The sequence below is a fragment of the Pinus tabuliformis genome, chromosome 5_2 (assembly GCF_031772625.1).
Source record: "Pinus tabuliformis cultivar Carrire ecotype Pingquan chromosome 5_2, CPIR1, whole genome shotgun sequence".
In the NCBI taxonomy this organism is placed as follows: domain Eukaryota; kingdom Viridiplantae; phylum Streptophyta; class Pinopsida; order Pinales; family Pinaceae; genus Pinus; species Pinus tabuliformis.
This window is the reverse complement of record NC_142306.1, coordinates 344,375,481-344,395,384: the sequence shown is the minus strand read 5'-3', so window position 1 is coordinate 344,395,384 and position 19,904 is coordinate 344,375,481.

The following is a 19,904-nucleotide window of genomic DNA, read 5'->3' as shown; positions in this document are numbered from 1 at the left end:
CCATGGTAGGCAAGGTGCGGACCCACGCACTGTGTCTAACCCAGAGGGTGTGGTCCTCGCAGCAAGGGTTTTTAACCCAAAAATTCTCAAATTTGGCCCAAACAAATTAATTTCTAGCATTCTAATTTGTCTTTTTACTTGATGCAGAGAGTACATCATGCTAGATTGGCGTGAACGAGAGCATGAGGACGTGGATCTAGCCGCGTTGAATCACCAACCTTCGATCGATGCATTGAAGGCCTGCGGCTTGTACAAATTCTGGGCCATACCTGGCATGAGGGCCCAGGTGGATTTCTTACAGTGGCTGGTTGACAGATGGAGCATACAGGACCAGTGCTTCTTCATTGGTGGCCACCAGCTCAAAATCAAGCCGGCAGACATATATTTCTTGACCGGTTTGCCTAAGAGAGGCGAAGACTTGACTCTATTCGGGACTAGGCCAGGTGGCTAGTCTGTCGATAGCCTCCGGCTAGAGTTCTGCAACAGCCAGGCTAGAGACAAAGGGATAGACATAAAAACCATATCCCTTCCTGAACTCATGGTGATCGTGTTTACTGTCACCAGACTTTGCGGGAGTGCCGCATTACATATTGCCATCGGATCCCAAATGTGGATGGCAGTTGACTGCTTTCGAGGCACCATATTCAACTGGTGCGATGCTGTGTTGGTCAATGTGAAAGGCCAACTGACCAGAGCCAAGAATGGACAACTAAAGACCTTTGGTTATGGGGCTTTGGTTGTGAGATTTGGTCTAGAGAGGGTTCCCGTGTTGATCCCGCAGCACCTTACTGTTGGAGCTGGGCTTCCTCGAGAGCCCAAACTGATGCAATGGGTCGCAATTATGGCCCGTCATCCGGACGAGGGGACAGAGGTTGTTCGATTCAAACCTGAGTATTTCCAATGGTTGGAAAACTAGGTTTTTTCTATTCAGAACTTCCCTTACGCTGGGGTAGATTTTCGTGGTGACCCAGACATGGCTCTTCCACCAGGAGAGCAATGGGATGACTCAGGTAAAATCATTTTCAACATTTTTCTATTTTATTTTTTTTATTTTTCTATCGTCCCAAAACTGATAGTAAAAGTTTCAAATGCAGATGTGGGTCCACAGCGACCAGCCGCTCTCCAGCCTTACGAGAGGAAACAACCAGTTGCAGCCGCGCCAGCCCCACAGGACGAATCAGTAGAGGTTTTGGCCGAGTTGGAGGGTCATCTAGAGCGCTTGACAGGAGATATTCCGGAGACCACCATAGATGACATTCCTCATCGACTTCAGCGCTATGTGATTGGGGTCCCAGGACCTTTTAGGAGGTTCCTTTGCAAGGTGGCCTGTGCAGTGGTTTCTTATCGAGATCATCACCAGTGATAGGATGATCGCCTATTGCGGGCACATATGACATAGGATGATTGCCTATGCGAAACCAGAGATTCTGGGTTCGATCCCCAGTGGAGTCGCCATTTTGTCACACGGAATGAGTCGATCTTGTCGACAAGATAGACCTTCCTAGAATCTAAAGAAGACCTAATGACAAGCAAACCAATCACAAACTATCTTTCTCTAAATATGCTTTTATAAACAAAGGCAAACAAGTGTTTTAGGCCTACCTTGGGTCCAACGCAAGTTTGTGGAAGCCTCGCTCCTTCGATCCAAATAAGCTCCCTTGTCGCGAATTTGCAAACAAAAACAAGCAAACAAATTAAATAGCACCTGAAAAGCCAATATCATAAAACATATTTAACATGAAAGTCAAGGAATTCATGAAACAAATGACATGAGACAATTTGTTGAGAAAAATGAATCTGATTTGTATTAATTCAAATCAAAGAAGAACTTTACAACCTGTGCCTTGACGCTGTACAAGCTCATCCCAGGGTCCAGCAAGAAGTCTCCTCTACTTTGACAAGTTTCACTCGCTTCCCAATGAAGCCAAAAAGGTATGTGATCTCTCCTCTCAAGCTCAACTAGGAAGTCTTAATTTCATCAGCATTTACCCTCAAAAACCTTCAACTTCTAACCTATCTAGCAACCAACCCAATGCCTGAATTTATAGTGCAATGGAGGGAAGTTACTAGGTCCTCCTTCAAAGGGATAAAGCCCTCCTTCAAAGGGATATCTCCTCTCATCAAGAGATTAGCTCCTTCTCTTTTGGGATGCATGAACCACCTAAGAGCGGCCAATCCACATCAAAATTCCTTCTAGAATCATCTAGAATTAACCCAAAGTGAGTTTTTTAGAATAAACTTGTGCCTTTCTGACTTTCACAGGGGTTCGCACCCACACCTTTAGGGAGAGAGCAGGCAGGTCCGCAGTTTTTGTAAACAGAAGGTGCGGGACCGTAGGAAACAGTGAGAGAAAGTGCGGAACTAGAGCTTTATTGATTTTCAATGTCTTTCTCTCATTTTCAAAGCTTGACTTGAAGAGCTGAGGTCTGAGACTTGCTTAGGAGGACAATACAAGTGATGATAGACCCATACTGATTGCAAATAAGCATGGTGACGATATTTTTGTGTAACAAGTGGGCTTGGGATTCCAACCATTATGTCCCATTGATGTGGCCATGCCATTTTCAGCTACTCACGCAGATTCGGCTCATGTCCAGTCCGAAACAGATAAGGCAAATATCTTCATTGAGCACATCCAACATAATTTCCAGCAGGTCCATGACATTCTGGAGAAATAAAATGCCAAGTTCAAGCAGCGACATGATCAACATCGGGTGCCACACAAGTTTCAGGTGGGCGACAAAGTCTAGTTGCATTTGCAAAAGGAACACCTTACCGGAGCCTATCGAAAACTCAGACCACTCCAATATGGTCCTTACACCATTACTAAGGCTATGGGAGATAATTCATTTGAGCTCAGCATTCCCCCATTCCTTGGCCTACACCCAGTGTTCAATATGGACCGCCTTCGACCATACTTTCCACCATTAGTAGACACATCTGACATTGCAAAACAACTCACACCCACAGAGTTAAATTCAGATTGCATGGAACAAGCTGCAACTGATCAGATCATGGACTCACAGATGAAGCACACTCACCAGCAGAATATCCAACTGTATCGAGTTGTCAAAGTAGGCCAACTCGTTCACTGGGGCAAGCGGCTCACCAGGGACCAAGTTCAGTAGAAGTTCCCTCATCTCATGGAGGAACTCAACACAATGGGGACCATTGCTTCCTAAGGGGGGAGGAATGATCCAGGTGGATATTGGTGGCCATCTGCCAATTCCACTTGGACCCCCACCATTGCTTCTTCCAGTTTTTCAGTTTCCTTAATTATAGCACAATTTATTATTTTTAGTAGTTTTTTGGGTCCTAAACTTTCGGAGCTGTTTTGAGGCCCTAAACGACATTTTTTGGGAAATCTACCGCTAGCAATTTTTTTCTCTAAAATCATCTTTTCCATCATAGTCATCGAAGAGATCTTTCCAACGGGCTATCATGCATGTCAAACGGAGATAATATGACCAAGTCGCGACCCCGGGAAGTTGGCTGTCCAACTCACCCCAACGGGGCCCATAAACTCTTGGTGTTACATCTCCTCAGGTTAGGGTTTTGGTTGTTTAGGGTTTGCTCTTATTGTTCAATAATAAAAAGGCCCTTGAGCCTCATTGTAAGACAGTTTAGAGGCATGTAGTCGCCACATCTCTTCTCAGAGATAAGCTACCATCACCCTAGCTGGTTTATTTCCATTCCTATTTGTAAGCATATTTCAACATTTTACATTAATGAAATGAAGTATTATTTCCACTGCATCTCTGTTTTTACGGTTACCTCTGTAATTTGTTGTGTTCCTATTTAAATCTGGATCACTAGGACTGCTACATCTGAAGACTTCGATACTTCTCTTTGAATAAGTTGTTTTAACTTGTCTTTTAGTGACTTCTTGTCACTTTTAAGCTTATTTATTTGTGTAATAAGGTATTGATTATGATTCTTTAGTTGTGAAATTTCTTAGTTTTCTAAATTGTTGACTTTGTTCTTAATATCCTATCTTTTAAACTTTTGATTTGTTTAAATAACCTTTGATTCAGGTCTTTTAAGCGCAATTTCTCTCCTTCCTTTTATGATAGATTCTCATTGGATATTTTTTAGACATTCATTTTCTTGTTCTAATTTTTGTTTTGTAGCATTGGCCTTCTTGATAATTGAAAGTAATTTTTTACTATGGTCCCATAGATGAAATATTTCTTTGTTATTTTCCATTGGTGCTTCGTAACACTGAGCTTCAAGATATTTATATTTCTTTTCTGATGCTTCTTTTTTTTGTTGAAGTTCTACAAGCTCTTCCTTTAATCTTTTAATTTGTGTATGTGGATTACCTTGATATTCTTCCAAGGTAAAAAATTTCCTACATGTTGGACAAAATATTGTGCGATTTTAAAAATCGATGAATAATCATATTCTGTTCAACAAACAATCCTCTGGTTCAAAACATAGAATTATGTATAGAATCCATAACTCCTTCATTCATCTTTGAATTAGACTCCATTTGACAAATTTTATATATATAATTTTTTATTAATTCATTTTAATAATATAATATTTTACTCTTCTCTTCTTAAATAACCTTTTTACCTTGATGATATAATGTTAGCTCTTAAACATTTAATAATTAGAACTTATACCTTATATACTAGTTACACTTGTAATTTTTGTTTCTTTGTTTTTCCCCTTTTTTTTCCTTCCACCAAAGTATAGTATATGTTTTTCCTGATATATTGCTTATCAAGAAGTTTGAGAGAATTACTTAATGGATGTGGTTTCTCTCTCTCTAAAATTAATTAAACCATTAAAATTTTATTTTTAATTGTTATGAAAAACCACTCCAATATGTCACACTTTTTGGAACGTATCTCCTCAGGTCCGAGATGAAATTAGGCTATGAGATGAATTGGCGTGAATAGGGGTGGCAGTAGAAATTGGAGTTTTTATTAGGGAAAGTGGGTGGTTGGGCATGAAAAAGCAATGGAGCACGGTTACAGTGGAGGTAGAGGCATGGTTAGTGTGTGAGGAAATTGAAGGTCATGAATATTGGTGGAAATAAGACAACGGTTGATTATGGATGTAGTGAGCGATGAAACACTGGCATATATGGGGTTGATAGCAGCGGTGGCTAGCAGTCTACATACCCCTCTATGTTGATGGTCCTCTGGCAATTGTTTAAATTGTGGCTCTGTGAACAACAGCAGAATGAGATGCTTTACCAGCATGGTTATGCGGTATAGTTCTGTAGGTTCGATGACTCCAACAGCTCTTGGTGACGATGGCAGTGTGGAACATGTTCTAGAGGGTTCAACATTGTTTGGTAGGATAAGGGATGGTCACGGAAGTATCGTCAATGTCAACTAATGTCTAACAGTAATTTTTTGATTTATTTTATTTTACTGTTATTATTTTTTTAATATGTATATATATTTTTTATTTTTATTTCTAATTTTTTATATTTTTTTCACCTTTTTTTAAAATATAAATGTATATATACTCTTCTATTTTTTTATATATGTTTTTTTTTTCTTTTTTTTTCATATATATATATATATATATATATATATATATATATATATATATATATATATATATATATTTGTCAAGGGCCTAACGACAAGATAGAGAAACTCCAAAACTTGTGTAGAGAAATGCTTGAATCTCTACAGCAACAATGTTGACGAAATTTCGATGGCCAAAGGCCAGATCAGACAGGCTTTTTGCATCAGTTAAGCGGTCAGCGGATTGAATAACTCTGATACCAATGTAACAAATAGAGTTCATATACGCAGTAATCTTCATAACACTTGGTACACAAAGACATCCATTGAGGATACAATAAGGTATAAAATGTATTGAATGAGAATATAATGATTTGATTACAACTGAAGGTCTCGTATATACCTAGGCAGGTACCCTTCCATGAATGGAAATTTCCTTAGAGACATGCCTCTTCTATACTCACCACTAATTAATTAATGATTATTACAATTATATATATATATATGGTCAATGCTGGTTTACCATGGTTGATGTTATGAATCATATATATATATATATATATGTATATATATATATATGATTCATAACATCAACCATGGTAAACCAGCATTGACCATAGTCATCCATGATCAACTAGGGTCAGTTATAATCCTTCATTTGTGTCCTTGGCTAAACATGAAAATATTAACCAACTATAATTGACCAAATTCAACCTTAATCAGCTGTGGGTTAATAAGATTGACTATGGTACCTCCACCAACCATATGTAACCTCGATTAATGATGGTCAACACTCTTCAAGCATGGTCAACCTTTTCAACCCTCCTAAACCATTAATGAAACCATTTTTGTAACATTAATGTAGTGCTAACATTAATAAAATCAACCATGGCCAACATTAATGTAACAATTGACAATATTAATGTTAAATGATTATATTAATGTAACATAAATACATTGTTATATTTATGGTTGACCATGCTTAAATTCAATGAATCGTTTTCATCCATAGTCAACACATTTTATCCTTAGTCAACCATGGTTAGAATAATGTAAATTGTAACCATGTAGCAATGGTGAAGCATGGACAACAATGCTAAACCAAGGTCAACCATAATATTTCCTCTTAATCCCTAGTCAATCATGGTAATCATTATCAATCATGGTCAATTGAGTTCAATTATGGTATGGCTTAACCAATAGTGGTCGACCCTCCTCAACCATTGTCAACCTCGTTAACTAGTGTTAACCCTGACAACCTACTTCAACCATTAATGCAATCATTTTTATAACATTAATGTAATATTAACATTAAATTTAATATAACATCAACCATTTCAAAGCATGGTTGCTAATGATCAATATGAACGTAACATTGTATGATTGATGTAACATTAATAGATTGTTACATTAATGATTGACCATGTAACCTCGATCAACCCTTCATCAACCTTCTTCAACCTCAGTCAACTTCGCTAACCATGATCAAACTTATCAACCCTCTTCAGTCATGGTCGACCATGGTCAAAGAATCCACCTCGCAAATGTTGGTCATCAACTAGCATAACGAGATTAGTAAATGTGTTTGATATCCACCTGATTTGCGATATTTTCCGTGTTTTATATGCCAATAGATACATGAAAATGATACTAATCTAGGTATACTAGTATATATCTATCTTAAGCACATATCTAGCATGCCTCGAGACGGATCAAATATTTTGAGGTGAAAACCACTATTATAGTGCAAAACTTGAAATAATGTACTTGAAATAGTGTTTGTCTCAAAAAATTTGCTTTGTCTTGGTGCTTGATAGGTCCTTGTATGCAATGATATATATATATATATATATATATATATATATATATATAGTGTTTTTGAATGCATACATGGATTTAATGCCTTGAAAATCCACTTGGATTGTGTGATATGCATAGCTTAAACTTGCAATTACAACAATTTTTTGCTATTCTTTAGATAAAATTGACCAAAAAATATAGAGAAAGGGAGCTAAAATGTAAGCTAGTGATATCATTTGAAAATTTTTAAAGATAAAAAATATTTATTTTCCATATATATATATATATATAGAGAGAGAGAGAGAGAGAGAGAGAGAGATAGAGAGAGAGAGATATATCATTGACTCTGGAGGGTTAGCTCAATCAGTCAAGTCCCCATCATTAAAGTACTACATTGAGATCTTTTACTTAACATGGCTAGTGAAATATTTTATTTATGAACAATGTACATAGTAAAATAATTATTATTCTTGTTAGAAAATAATTAAATTTTTTTAATTTCAATTATTTCTTTTTATCTTTGCGAACATACATATTATTAAATTAAATTAATTGACATTGATATTCAAGTTGTATATATATATATATATATATATAGATATATAATTTTTTTTGAACATTAATTTATTTTTTTAATCACCTTATTTTGTTTTTCTAAATTTGATATAAAAATATTTTATTTCATCAAAATATTTTATTTACGATTAAGAGAAAGTGAAAGACTTTTGCTTTCTTTAATCTTTATTGCAATATCAAAGAATGGAACCAGCATAGTGAGATAATTAAAATTAACAAAAGATGTATATTTATTATTATTATATATTATAATTAATGTTGTACTTTTATTTAGAAAAAAAAATTATTTTTATTGGAAAAAATACATGTGCCAATTCCAAATTAAACATAAATAAAATTATACATCACTATAAAATACATACAAATACAATTAACATAATTATACTAACTTATATATTAAATAAAATTTAAAAGTAACTTTCCTATTTTAATTATATAAACTAAATTCCATTAACAAATGCACATTTTCATTTGTGGGCAATCTACACTTTGTTTTCCAACGACTATAGTCGAATGCACTTCAAAGTGCCCGACACATCGGCAGCCACACCCCAGTTTGACTTGAGGGACTAAAAACTGCACAAAAGTGGCAGTTTTCATCAAGGAAAGAGTTCGCCACACCCCACTTTGACTTGAGTGACTAAAAATTGGACAAAAGTGAGAGTTTTCATTCGAGGAAAGAGTTTTTAATCTTACAGAACAAACAGTTCGTTTCATATTATGACAGGTTATTTTAAAAAACAACTCACACAGTTTACATCTATTATTAATATTTACAGATTTGAAATAATGTAAATTATTTATAAACATTTACTAAAAATAATATACATAATAGAATAAGAGATAATTCGTATATATATGCTATTGAAATAAATAAATATATATATATATATATATATATATATATATATATATATTCTAAAATTAAATCCTATATAATATTGTAAACATTAATTATAAAAATGAAATATTATATATCTATATATATAAACAGTGGTAAGATAAATTGTATTTAGTTAAAATCTATTTAGATAGATTTGGTTTACTTTTGTTAGATGCCAGTTTATACAATGTGTGTAATCTTTCCTCTGAGAGAGAAACGAATCGTTCATTAAAATATGAGAGTGGTGTATGTGTTTTCGTTTAACATAAAGAAATATAAATTGAAGTCATGCTTGACTTTTTTAAATTAATTTAATTTAGTTAAAATTTATTTAGATATCTTTAGTTTACTTTGTTACATGCCCGTTTAAACATGTGTGTAATCTTTGTTCAGATAATTAAACGTATCGTTCATCAAAATATGTGATGCATTCTTTTGAGTTTAACACTAACCTTATAATATTCTTGTAATTTCTTTTATTAGCATTGTGGTTTTAACAAATCAGCCTCTGTAGAGGACTGAAGCTTGCACGATTTAGAGGTCAAAAGAGAAGTTACAATTTTTAGACATACTTTATTGATAAGTCATGTTATTAACCCATAATATTGTAACAAAATCTATTCATAAATATCTAAAAAATAAAATTAAAACTAAACTAAAAATGATCAAATATATATTTCATATAAAAACCACAACCATACACACAAAACATCTATAAAAAAAAAATAAAACTAAAATACATATACCTAAAATTAAAACTAAACTAAAAATTATTTGAATATGTATTCCATGTATAGCCTGGAAACACAAGCATGCACACCAGAAATATTCCTAAACAAAACCTAAAATACATGTATCTAAAACTAAACTAGAGATTATTTGAATCTGTATTCCATATATAGCCTGGAAACACAAGCATGCACACAAGACATACCTAAAAAAAACTTAAAACTAAAATACATGTATCTAAAAAATAAAACTAAAACCAAACTGAAGATTATCTGAATATGCATTCCATATATAGCCGGGAAACACAAGCATGCACACAAGACATATACCTAAAAAATAAAACTAATGATTGATTTCTATATGCAGCATTGACATGAATAACATTGCGTCGATTATGAACAGCAAGCACGCTCAGAAACAGGAACAGGACCAGCCAATTTTTATGGAAATATTTTTGCACGATAAGGGAAGAGAGATGTCAGAGGACCAGAGATCTGAGAGGTTCATAGCAGCACCTGTACCTACTCAAGAGAATATTGAGGCAGCCATGATGGATCAGAAGGAGAAGATTCAAACAATCCAGCGCTTCAGCAAAAGGTACGGGCGCCTCTCTTCTCTCATTAATTACAGTGCCAGAAAACGATATTGTGTTCGACCGACTCAGCCATCATGCCTTTTGGAGAGTCTCCCGGAATGTGTTGTGCAAGAAATTCTATCTCGCCTCTCAATCCCCGATCTCCTGACGGCCCGGCAATCTTGCGTTGCCTGGCACCGCATGGTTTCTTTGAGCCCCATCTTTCAAGAGTTATACGATGATAGGAACCACCAATCTTGGATCGCTCTCACCACCACTTCTCCCCACAATCCCGATGGCTTTGTCCTCTTCAATACCAACGACGCGCACCACTGTTACTCTCTCTCTCTGGCTCAACATCTGCCCGCTCCCATGACTACATCTTGGCTTCTCAAGGGAGTGGGCGACGGTCTTATGCTTCTTGCAAGCACACAAGGCAGATTGGTCGTCGTCAATCCTTTGACAAGACGACTCCGATTGCTGCCCGATGCAAAGATCACCCCGCGTCTTTCTCTGGAATCGTGTTTGAAGAAAAAGCTATGGCGTCACCATCAGCAGTCATCCATCAGCATGAACATAGCTCGGCCTCCAAAACATTTAAAGTGATGGTCGTGGGAGAGGTGAGAAAGAATCGGGTACATGCTCTCATCTACAGCTCCTTGACGGACACATGGACCATAAAACTCTGTTCTGAGGTTGAACACAACTTAGTCCGCGGCTTCGTCCATTCCACTGTACATGGGAACACAATCTACTGTACCCCAATCTATGATCCGGATGGAATAGATTTCGTCCCAATGTATCCGGTAAGGATGGTGAGTTATAACATAGAAACCCAATTGTCTGTTGTTGAAGACATGCCAATTATGGAATTCCAGGAAATAGGCAGGATCGACTTGCTACAGATGCGGACCATTGGGATTGTGTGGTACAAGGGCCAAATATTTGTATTAGGTGTGGTAGCAGGAACACATGAACTTCTGCAATGGCGTCCCTTCAGTGTAGTCGGCCTGTGGAAGGCAAATCTGGGTACTCAGGAATGGAAGCTGTCGACAACGACGCCTGTTGAATGGGTGAACAAATACAGCGTAGATTTTTGGTCATGTGAGGTGGCGGCTGCTTACGATGGAGATGAGAGAGTGAGCGTCATTGCAAGGAATGGATCGGGGAGAACGATATTTGTAAAAGTGAATTTGGGTACGAAAGAGTGGAAGATGATATCAGAGGGCAATACAGAAAACAGAACATCGTCGGCCTTAATCTCCCGGAGCGAATCTGCAGATAGGAGAAATAAAGTTGTGCAGGCTTTTCACATGACATTAAAATTTTGCACGGCCATATAGTAATGTACACAGCAGTTTTAGGTGAATATTTTCAAATCCGTTGGACAGTCAGATGTTGTAGTTGTGGCAAGCAGTAACAAGATCAAAACATTTTTGAGTAAAAAAATTTTAGAGTGTGCACAGGACATATTTGAACAACAATGTTGAACCAATTTATTATGAGTTTTGAATCACCGTAGATCTGCAAACTGGTATATCCATGTTCAAAAGCAAAGGAAAGAAAGAAAGAGCTTAATGTTGTATAACTCTGCATAATTGTTAAAAGCAAGACCCAAGCCGCTCTGGATGATGAGGAAGGAAGATGGCACAACCATTGCATTTACCATCCCGGAGAGAGGGCTCGTCAAAATATTCCCATGGGAGGATTTGTCGATCTGTTATTCAGTGATCTGACGGAAGGATTAGTGAGAGATCGGGTCCTCTACGAGCTCGAAGATTGCCATGACCTGCGTTGCGATGGAGTCCGGGGTGGTACGTTTTTTCAGAGGAAAATAACACAAATTTTATATTATAAAATATGAGTTATATTATTCTTGTTTTTGTTTTTACCTGACTGTTTTGTTCTGAACATAGAAATTACTATCTTGTTTTTTTATCTCTGCTAGTTTCTCCTATTTACATAAGTATGTATGTCCAATAAAATACCTTTTTAGTACAGTGACTTGCATTTCTAAATGTAACCCAAAAAACAATACAATTTTTTCATTATTTTGAAAACCTGTCTTCTAGTAATAACTTGTTTTGTCTTCTAATAATAATCTATGCTGGGAGTATTGGTGAGGATGTCTTGCTCATAAACAACTAAGAAAAATTTACTTGGAACCATAGTGATGCCCCTTTTTGATAGGTTGTCTGCCACCGTATTTTGTTCTCTATATATGTGTTGGAAAGAGATGTCTTGGAAGGTGTTCTCTATATATGTGCTGGAAAGAGATGTCCTAGAAGGTGCTTACCAGTGTCATGATGCATGATGCGTAACATCCAATTTGACGGAATTGGAGGGTTAAAATCTGTATAATCCGAGTCTATAATTCCCTTTGCATCACCATAAATTTGTAGATGATCCAGATCCAGCCATTTTGCCATTAAAAGGATGCCCCATAGTGTAATGATTTTTGACCTGCTACTTGTTTTTGTACCCCCCTCCCACCAGTAGTGGTAGAAATGGTCAGTTTCAATTATGATGTATGCACCACAACCACATTTCCTCTGTTGGCATGCCCCATCAAAAAAACATATGGGGATTTTTTTGTTAATATTTTTGTTTTTAGGCATTCTTTTTTGGGTATTTTTTTGTCTCGGTTCCACATTCTTTGTAGTATGTCATTGATTGAAGAGTGGCTTCCCGGCCCATTGGCTCTTTTGACTAAAAAATTATAGTGTTTCCGAACCTCTAGATAGTTGATATAATGAAGAATGGAAGGTAGTGATGTGTTGATTGTCTTTCAATCTAATGTCCCATACATTTTTCCAGTGTAGTGTGCCAATGTTTAGTGTGTCCAACACTCCATCCCATACCGCCCTTGCAAAAGGACATCTTATTAATAGATTATTTGCATCCTCAACTTCCATTCTGCACATGTGACAAATATTGGGCCAGTTGAATCCCCTATGTTGTAGCTGATCCCATGTGAGGATACAGCCATTGATGGCCAGCCACCGGAAACATATGAGTTTCACTAGTATTCCCTGCTTCCAAGCAATATTGAGCCATTTATAACTTGTGTTTTTTCTTATACCTGCCATCCCATATCATCATATCCTACCTTTTTGTAATGCATATTCATGTTGCTTGTAATTTGTTGGTATATGTTTCCCATTCAATTACTTGATTGCCCATGAAGCCCAAATCTATCGCCCTGTACCAATTTTTTATATAAGTTAATTGATTGTGGTCCTTCTTGATCTGAGATATGTATTTGATATCCCTGTTATGGAGGGAAAGTATGATGTCTGTCGATAAAGTGTGGTTCCCCATGATGCCCTTAATGGCATCCAAGCCAATCTCAATCATCTCATTGTTTCCTCCTTTCCATTTCAGAAAACTCGCCATGTAATTATAGTGCTTTAACATGTTGTTCCAGATATATGAATTTCCCTTCTGTCCTTTCGCTCCTTCCCTGATCCATATGGTAAATGTTGTCCATTCATATATTTGTCATTTATAATCCTGGACCATATGTTTTCTTTTGACATCTTCCTCCACATGTTTTTGATGATCAGGGCCCTATTAAAATGATGAGTGTCCAGAATGTCCCATCCACCCTGATCCACATTCCTAGCAATCTTTTCCCATCTTACCAAATGAAACCTTTTCTCTTGGTAGAGGCCTGACCATAAAAATCTAGCCATGATAGAATACACCTTCTGCACAATGGTTTTAGGTAACATAAACAGGTGCATCCAGTAAATGATATGCTTTGTAGAATCGAGCAGATGAGAGTCAGACGCCCTCCAATAGACAACCATTTTAGAGTCCATCTTGAAAATTTATGTTCAAATCTTTCTATAAGCTAGTCCCACTCCTTTATTCCATATTTATTTGGTTTAAGTATAAAGCCCAAGTATGTGAGGCATGCATCAAGATGTGTGGCAGATATTTCAAATAGGTTGCATATTTCCCTGCACATACTGCCCTCCGGGTCTGCAAAAGCAAGTCCAAGGTGGTACTTCTGGCTTGGAAGATACATGTGTTTCTTTCTAACCATGTACCCTAGAAAGTAAGGGGGGGTCTTTCATATTCTATTTTGTTATTTTTGAAAATTTTACAAGTTAATCTACTCATATTGTTTTAGGTCTCGTTTATATTTAGTTATACTATGAAATTTATGGGAGTTTGTTCTTATTTGTATAGTATTTATTTATTGTTTTGACTCTTATTGTAGCTATTAGAGACAACCTCTGCGTTGAGGATGGATTAGTACCTAGGACATATTAGTCTGTCTTGAAGATAATTCATGGTTGCTCAAGAGAAAAATGAAAATGATTTTAGATCTTGTTCAATTACCTTTTCTTAGAGGCAAATATAGTATATGCAGTAACATGACATCGTTCCCAAGAATAAATGCTTCAGGTCTAGTGGCTGACACACAGAGAATGAAACTTAGATTTGTCGTTGTAGGAAAGATGGAAAAAATAGATATAAGTGAGGAACCTAGTGCAGAGGGCTCGATAAACACGTAACCCTATGCAACAAATCCCACCAGAATTATGGAAGAATAAAGAAATGAAATGCATAATTATGGAGTGCATTTTAAGGTTTCCAGCTCAATATTTCATGGGTACATTCTTCCAAACTATAACATAGTAAATTTATAAAGTCACATGTACTATCTACTGTAATATAACATAGTAAATCCATGATCCATAAGTGAATCCAACAGCTACTTACTTACACAATTTGAGAAGAAGAGAAACACATATGAAATACACATGAAGGAAGAACAAATACTCCATATCCCAAATGCTTTGAATCACTTGAACTTCTTTATTAATCTTCTAGAATGCAAATAGATAGCAAGCCTAAATAGGAGATATTTTCAAAAGAAACAATAACAACCTCGAGAATAAGAAATTAGAACCAAATTTGGAACCTCCTCTGAAAACATAGTACAGAACTATAGAACATAGACTTTGGAACCTCTCAGAGCAAAATTTTGTAAACTTTTTAATGAGTTTCCTCCCTCTTTTTATAAGGAGAACTGAAGCAAAACAACTTACAAAATATCTCCCAATGTTACAGTTGTCTGAGCAACTCAGCTGTCTGAGCAACTCAGCTGTCTGAGCATGCGAAAATCTCAATGATTACAAAACAAAATTGATTCTCTTCTTGAAAATGTAGAAATTTACAAAAATAATAGAAATATGAAAAACATGAGGTGTCATGATGGACACAACAAAATATCTCCATGCCGATTTCCCTGATTTCCTTAGGCAGATTCAAGCTCCGATGTTTGGATTACTGTTGGGTTGATGATATGGCCATACCTCTATTACAGTAGTCCCCATGATTTCCGGCCAGTTCTCCTATCGCTTTCTTCCCTTAATAGCTTGAAACTTCTATTTTCGGAACTGGTCGTGATCAAGCATGGTGGTAGATTCGAGGTTATATGTACTTAGTGCCGACCCATCCATCTTTTATTACCTTCATGCTACACTAACAAGGCCCAATACATCCTGTAATATTAGCATAGTGCAACTTCATAGCCGAGGTGCATCGTAACTTTATTTAAATTTACGTTACGAAAATAAAAAAAAATTATGGCTTATCCCCCTTTTTCTTAGCTGCTTATTTTTCATATATTGTAGAACCACTACCTGTGACCAAAGGCCTTCATATAATACAACATTCGATATTTTGGAGCCCCCGCACATCGTAACTTTATTTAAATAACATTAAAAATTACGGGATCCTGATTGGCCTTCAACTCCTTGATGCCCTTAGCCCCCTTCTTGTTTTTCGTCCATGGGACCTTTGCTTATGACCACTGGTGTAGTGCTTAGGTGCTAAGGTATCGAGGCCTTTGTCCATCATAACTCTATAAAAATAGAAGTTACGAAATCATATTATCTCGATGTTCTTAGCACATTATCTATTGGCGTCCTTATCGCAACTTCGTCATAGAACCAGGTGTCATGACCAGTGGATTGGGCACTTGGGTGCTTATGCCTTCAGACTGCTATTGGGGGCCTGTATCATTTTATATTTTTTCTTTTGCCCTTGGTTGCTTAAAGGCTTGCGACTAAGTGCCACATAACAATCAGAATCCCTCTCATCGGAAAACTTTCAATAAATCTTTATAAAGAATTTTTTATTTCTCTCTCTTCCAATGGGATCCATAGCACTTGGGTGCTCGAATTTGGTCCGTGCATTTGGTTCTTTGGGCCCTTGAAACCAAACGCTAACAACATCGGAAACCCCTCTCATCGGGGTCTTTTCAAAAACACAATTACAACAAGGATCTAAAATTTCCAACCTCCGATATTCAACATAGCGCCTGGGTGCTCCACCTTTTACTACATCCTTGATCCCTTGAGTCTTCATGACCAAGTGATAGCAACATTGGAGCCCCTCCCATCAGACTAGAATTTTTATAAAATATTTTAAATAGGGGGTTACAAAATCTCTTTCCTCTGAACTGTCGACCTTTGAAATGACATCATAATGATGTCATCATCTCCACGTGGACCCTCCTTGGTGGTGACACATGTCATCCATATTTTCCCCATTAATGCCTCAAAAATGCCGAAATCAACTACCACATGTCCATTGTATGACCACATCACGCTAACGTAATCTGCCTCGTCAACCTCGTCAGAGCAAGTTATCTGCTGCCAAGTTGTCCTATATTGAGGAGAGAGAAAGGGTCCCTAGGGTCCTTGGATTTTCAAAAATTTCCTTTGCTCTTTGCTCTTCTTAGTGATATCAGAACTTATACATAATTATATATTTTAAAATATTACAAGATCTCAATCTTTGATGTCCCGAAATGACTGACCCCCGAGATTTGGGTTTCGATGTGCCCTCTGCTCTGATGTCCAACCTTTTGGTATCGGGCCCTGATATACCTTCCTTCCCATTCTTTCAATATCATGTTTTGACATGATCGCCTCACAAATCTCGACGCCCCCCTTTTCATTTCGGCCTCTAATATTTTGGTGCTTTACTTTTCATTTAGGCCTCTGGTATTTCAACGCTTCCTTTTTCGACTCTCCTCTGAATTTCATCTCCCAAAATTTCAAGTCTACCATCTGATATCGACCCATAATATGCTAGCCTTCTCTAATATGGTCATTCGATGTGTTTCCTTTCTCTTTTGATTTCCCTTTGAATGACCTAGACTGCACCTCTTCCTTGATGTATCATGGATGTAAAACATGACCATTTGAAAAAACTGCAAGAAATTATTATAGATACAAAATCAACTCCAATGGGGGACAATGTATTGCAAGAATTTCATTGGGAACCTACAAATTAGTGCCTTCTATCCATTAGGCATGGAGTCATTTTATTCAAGTACATGAAAAGAAAAAATAAAAACATTAAGAACTTAAAGCATTACTGGTATGTACAATGGCTCACCGGTGTATACAATGGATGAAAATGGACCTCTTTAATGTTGTAAATAAAGCTTGAGAAACTACCCATTTATAGAAAGTTCAAGCACCTCACCCTCCAAATTTTCCAACAAGAAGGTGTTGTTTCCCTTCGCTTCAGATATCTTGAAGGGTCCAAACCATAAGGAATCAAACTTCCCATTTTTCCCTTGTCTTCTCTTCTGACATCCCATCTAAGTACCAAATCTCTTGGTTGTAGGGATCTGTCCCTTGTTTTTCTATAAAAGAGAGACTTCATCCTTTCCTAATAATTGATCAAATTATGATTTACATGTTCCCTTTTTTCTTGAAGTTCTATCAACTGATTGATCCTCTTGGTTAGATAATTTGGCTCCTCCTCAACATCATGTATAATTTTAGCAACTTGCATTGCTAACTATGTAGGGAAAATTGCATCTTTCCCATACACTAATACAAAAGAAGATTTCCCAGTGGACCTCTTGGTGGTAACCTTATTAGCCCATAAGGGAAACTTCAACTGTGAATCCCAATTCTTTTGATTTTCTGCTACTGTCTTCTTCAAAATCCTTAGTAAGATTTTATTAGAGGATTCAACCAACCCATTTCCTTGTGGGTAATAGGTAGTGCAATGGCATACTACAATGTTGGACCTTTGGAATAAATAAATAAACTTGGTTGACTTGAATACTTGTGTTGACAATGTCAATTTTCTTTTGGAGCCGAACCTAGCAAGGATGTTTTCCTCTGGAAACTTGATGACTACTACATCACTTGCATTCCTAGCTAGGGTAGCTTCTACCAACTTGGTGAAATAATCAATGGCTATGAATATCCATTTGTTCTGGCCACTTGAAGGTGGATGTATTTCTCCAATGAAGTCTAACCCAGATTTCCTGAAAGGTTCTTCTACAAAATAGGGATTAAAAGAAGGGGAGCCAACCTCTATTTTTCTGCAAACATTTGACACTTCTCATAGGTCCAGACATTGATATGTACTTCACCAAAAACTTAGGCCAATAAAATATTTCTTTGATAATTTTGTGGGTTGTATCTCTCCAACTATAATGTCCTCCATAGACACAATTATGGAACTCATCAATCACTTTATGAATTTATTCTTCAAATAGACATAAAATAAAAATCCCCATTGGGTCTTTCCAATATAGTTGGCCATTTGAGATCACAAATTTCTAGGCTTGTAGCCTCAAAGCCCTGTATTTAAATTTATCAAAATTGACTGGGAAATTCAGAAAAAAAAAAAAAAAAGAGAGAGAGAAGAAGAAGAATTAAATAATGGACTATATGTTTATACCAATGTGAGACAAGGTACTTCATTTGAATTCGTTGTGTTGAAGTCTTGACATTATTCTTCTCCTCTTCTCTTCCGCTTTCTCCTTCCTTATCTGTCAACAAATTTATACCCAAGGCTTGGTAGTTTTCTTTAGACAAGATTTTAGCTAACCCCTACCCTTTGATCAACTTGGTGGGCTTAATATCCATGTCATATTCATGTATTTTAGCAATCCACTTACCTCTTCTTCCTTCACTATCCCCTTGCACAAGGATATCTTTCACTACAGTTGTAGGAACATAAGTTGTTATATTGGATTGTAGGACATAGATTTTAAAAGCTTTCATGGCTTTGACTAAAGAATAGGCCTATTTCTCAAAGATATCATATTTTAGCTCATCATCTTGTAGCACTTCGTTGAAGAATGTGATTGGTTTCTCGTGTACTTCCTCACTTTTTCCCAACAAGACAAAAACTACCATGTGGGGAGAAACAAAAGAAAAAATTAAGAACGGTTTATGATAATCTGGGATGATTAGTACTAGGGCCTCTGCAAAAGTATTTTTGATTCTAGAGAATAATTTTCGAGCTTCTACTAACCACTTTATTTCCCTATCTTTCCTTAACATCTTTGTGATTTATCTGACCATCTCAGCATAATTTGGTATAAACCTTATTAAAAAATTGATTCTACCCAAGAAGGAATGTATTTCTTTCTTATTTCTTGGTAATGGAATGTTATTGATGGCTTCCACCCTTTTGGGATCAATCTTTACTCCATCCTTTGCTACAATATGGCTTAGTAGTTTTCCTTCACTGAGAGAAAACTAATATTTCTTAGGGTTTAATGATAGACCATACCTTTCACATTTCTCAAAAGTGAGTTGCAAGTGTTTAATGTGCTCTTCATCTGTTTTTTATAAAACAATGATGTCATCCAAGTATATTACTACAAATTTGTCCCGATCTCCAACAAATGTTTTATCCATAGCTCTCTGAAAATTAGCTCTTGTGTTTATGAGGCCAAAGGGGATTCTAGCATACATAAATGTTCCCCAGGGTGTAGTGAAAGTGGTTTTCTTCTGATCTTCTAGGTGAACAATGACGTGGTTGTATCTCGAGAAGCCACCCATCATGGAAA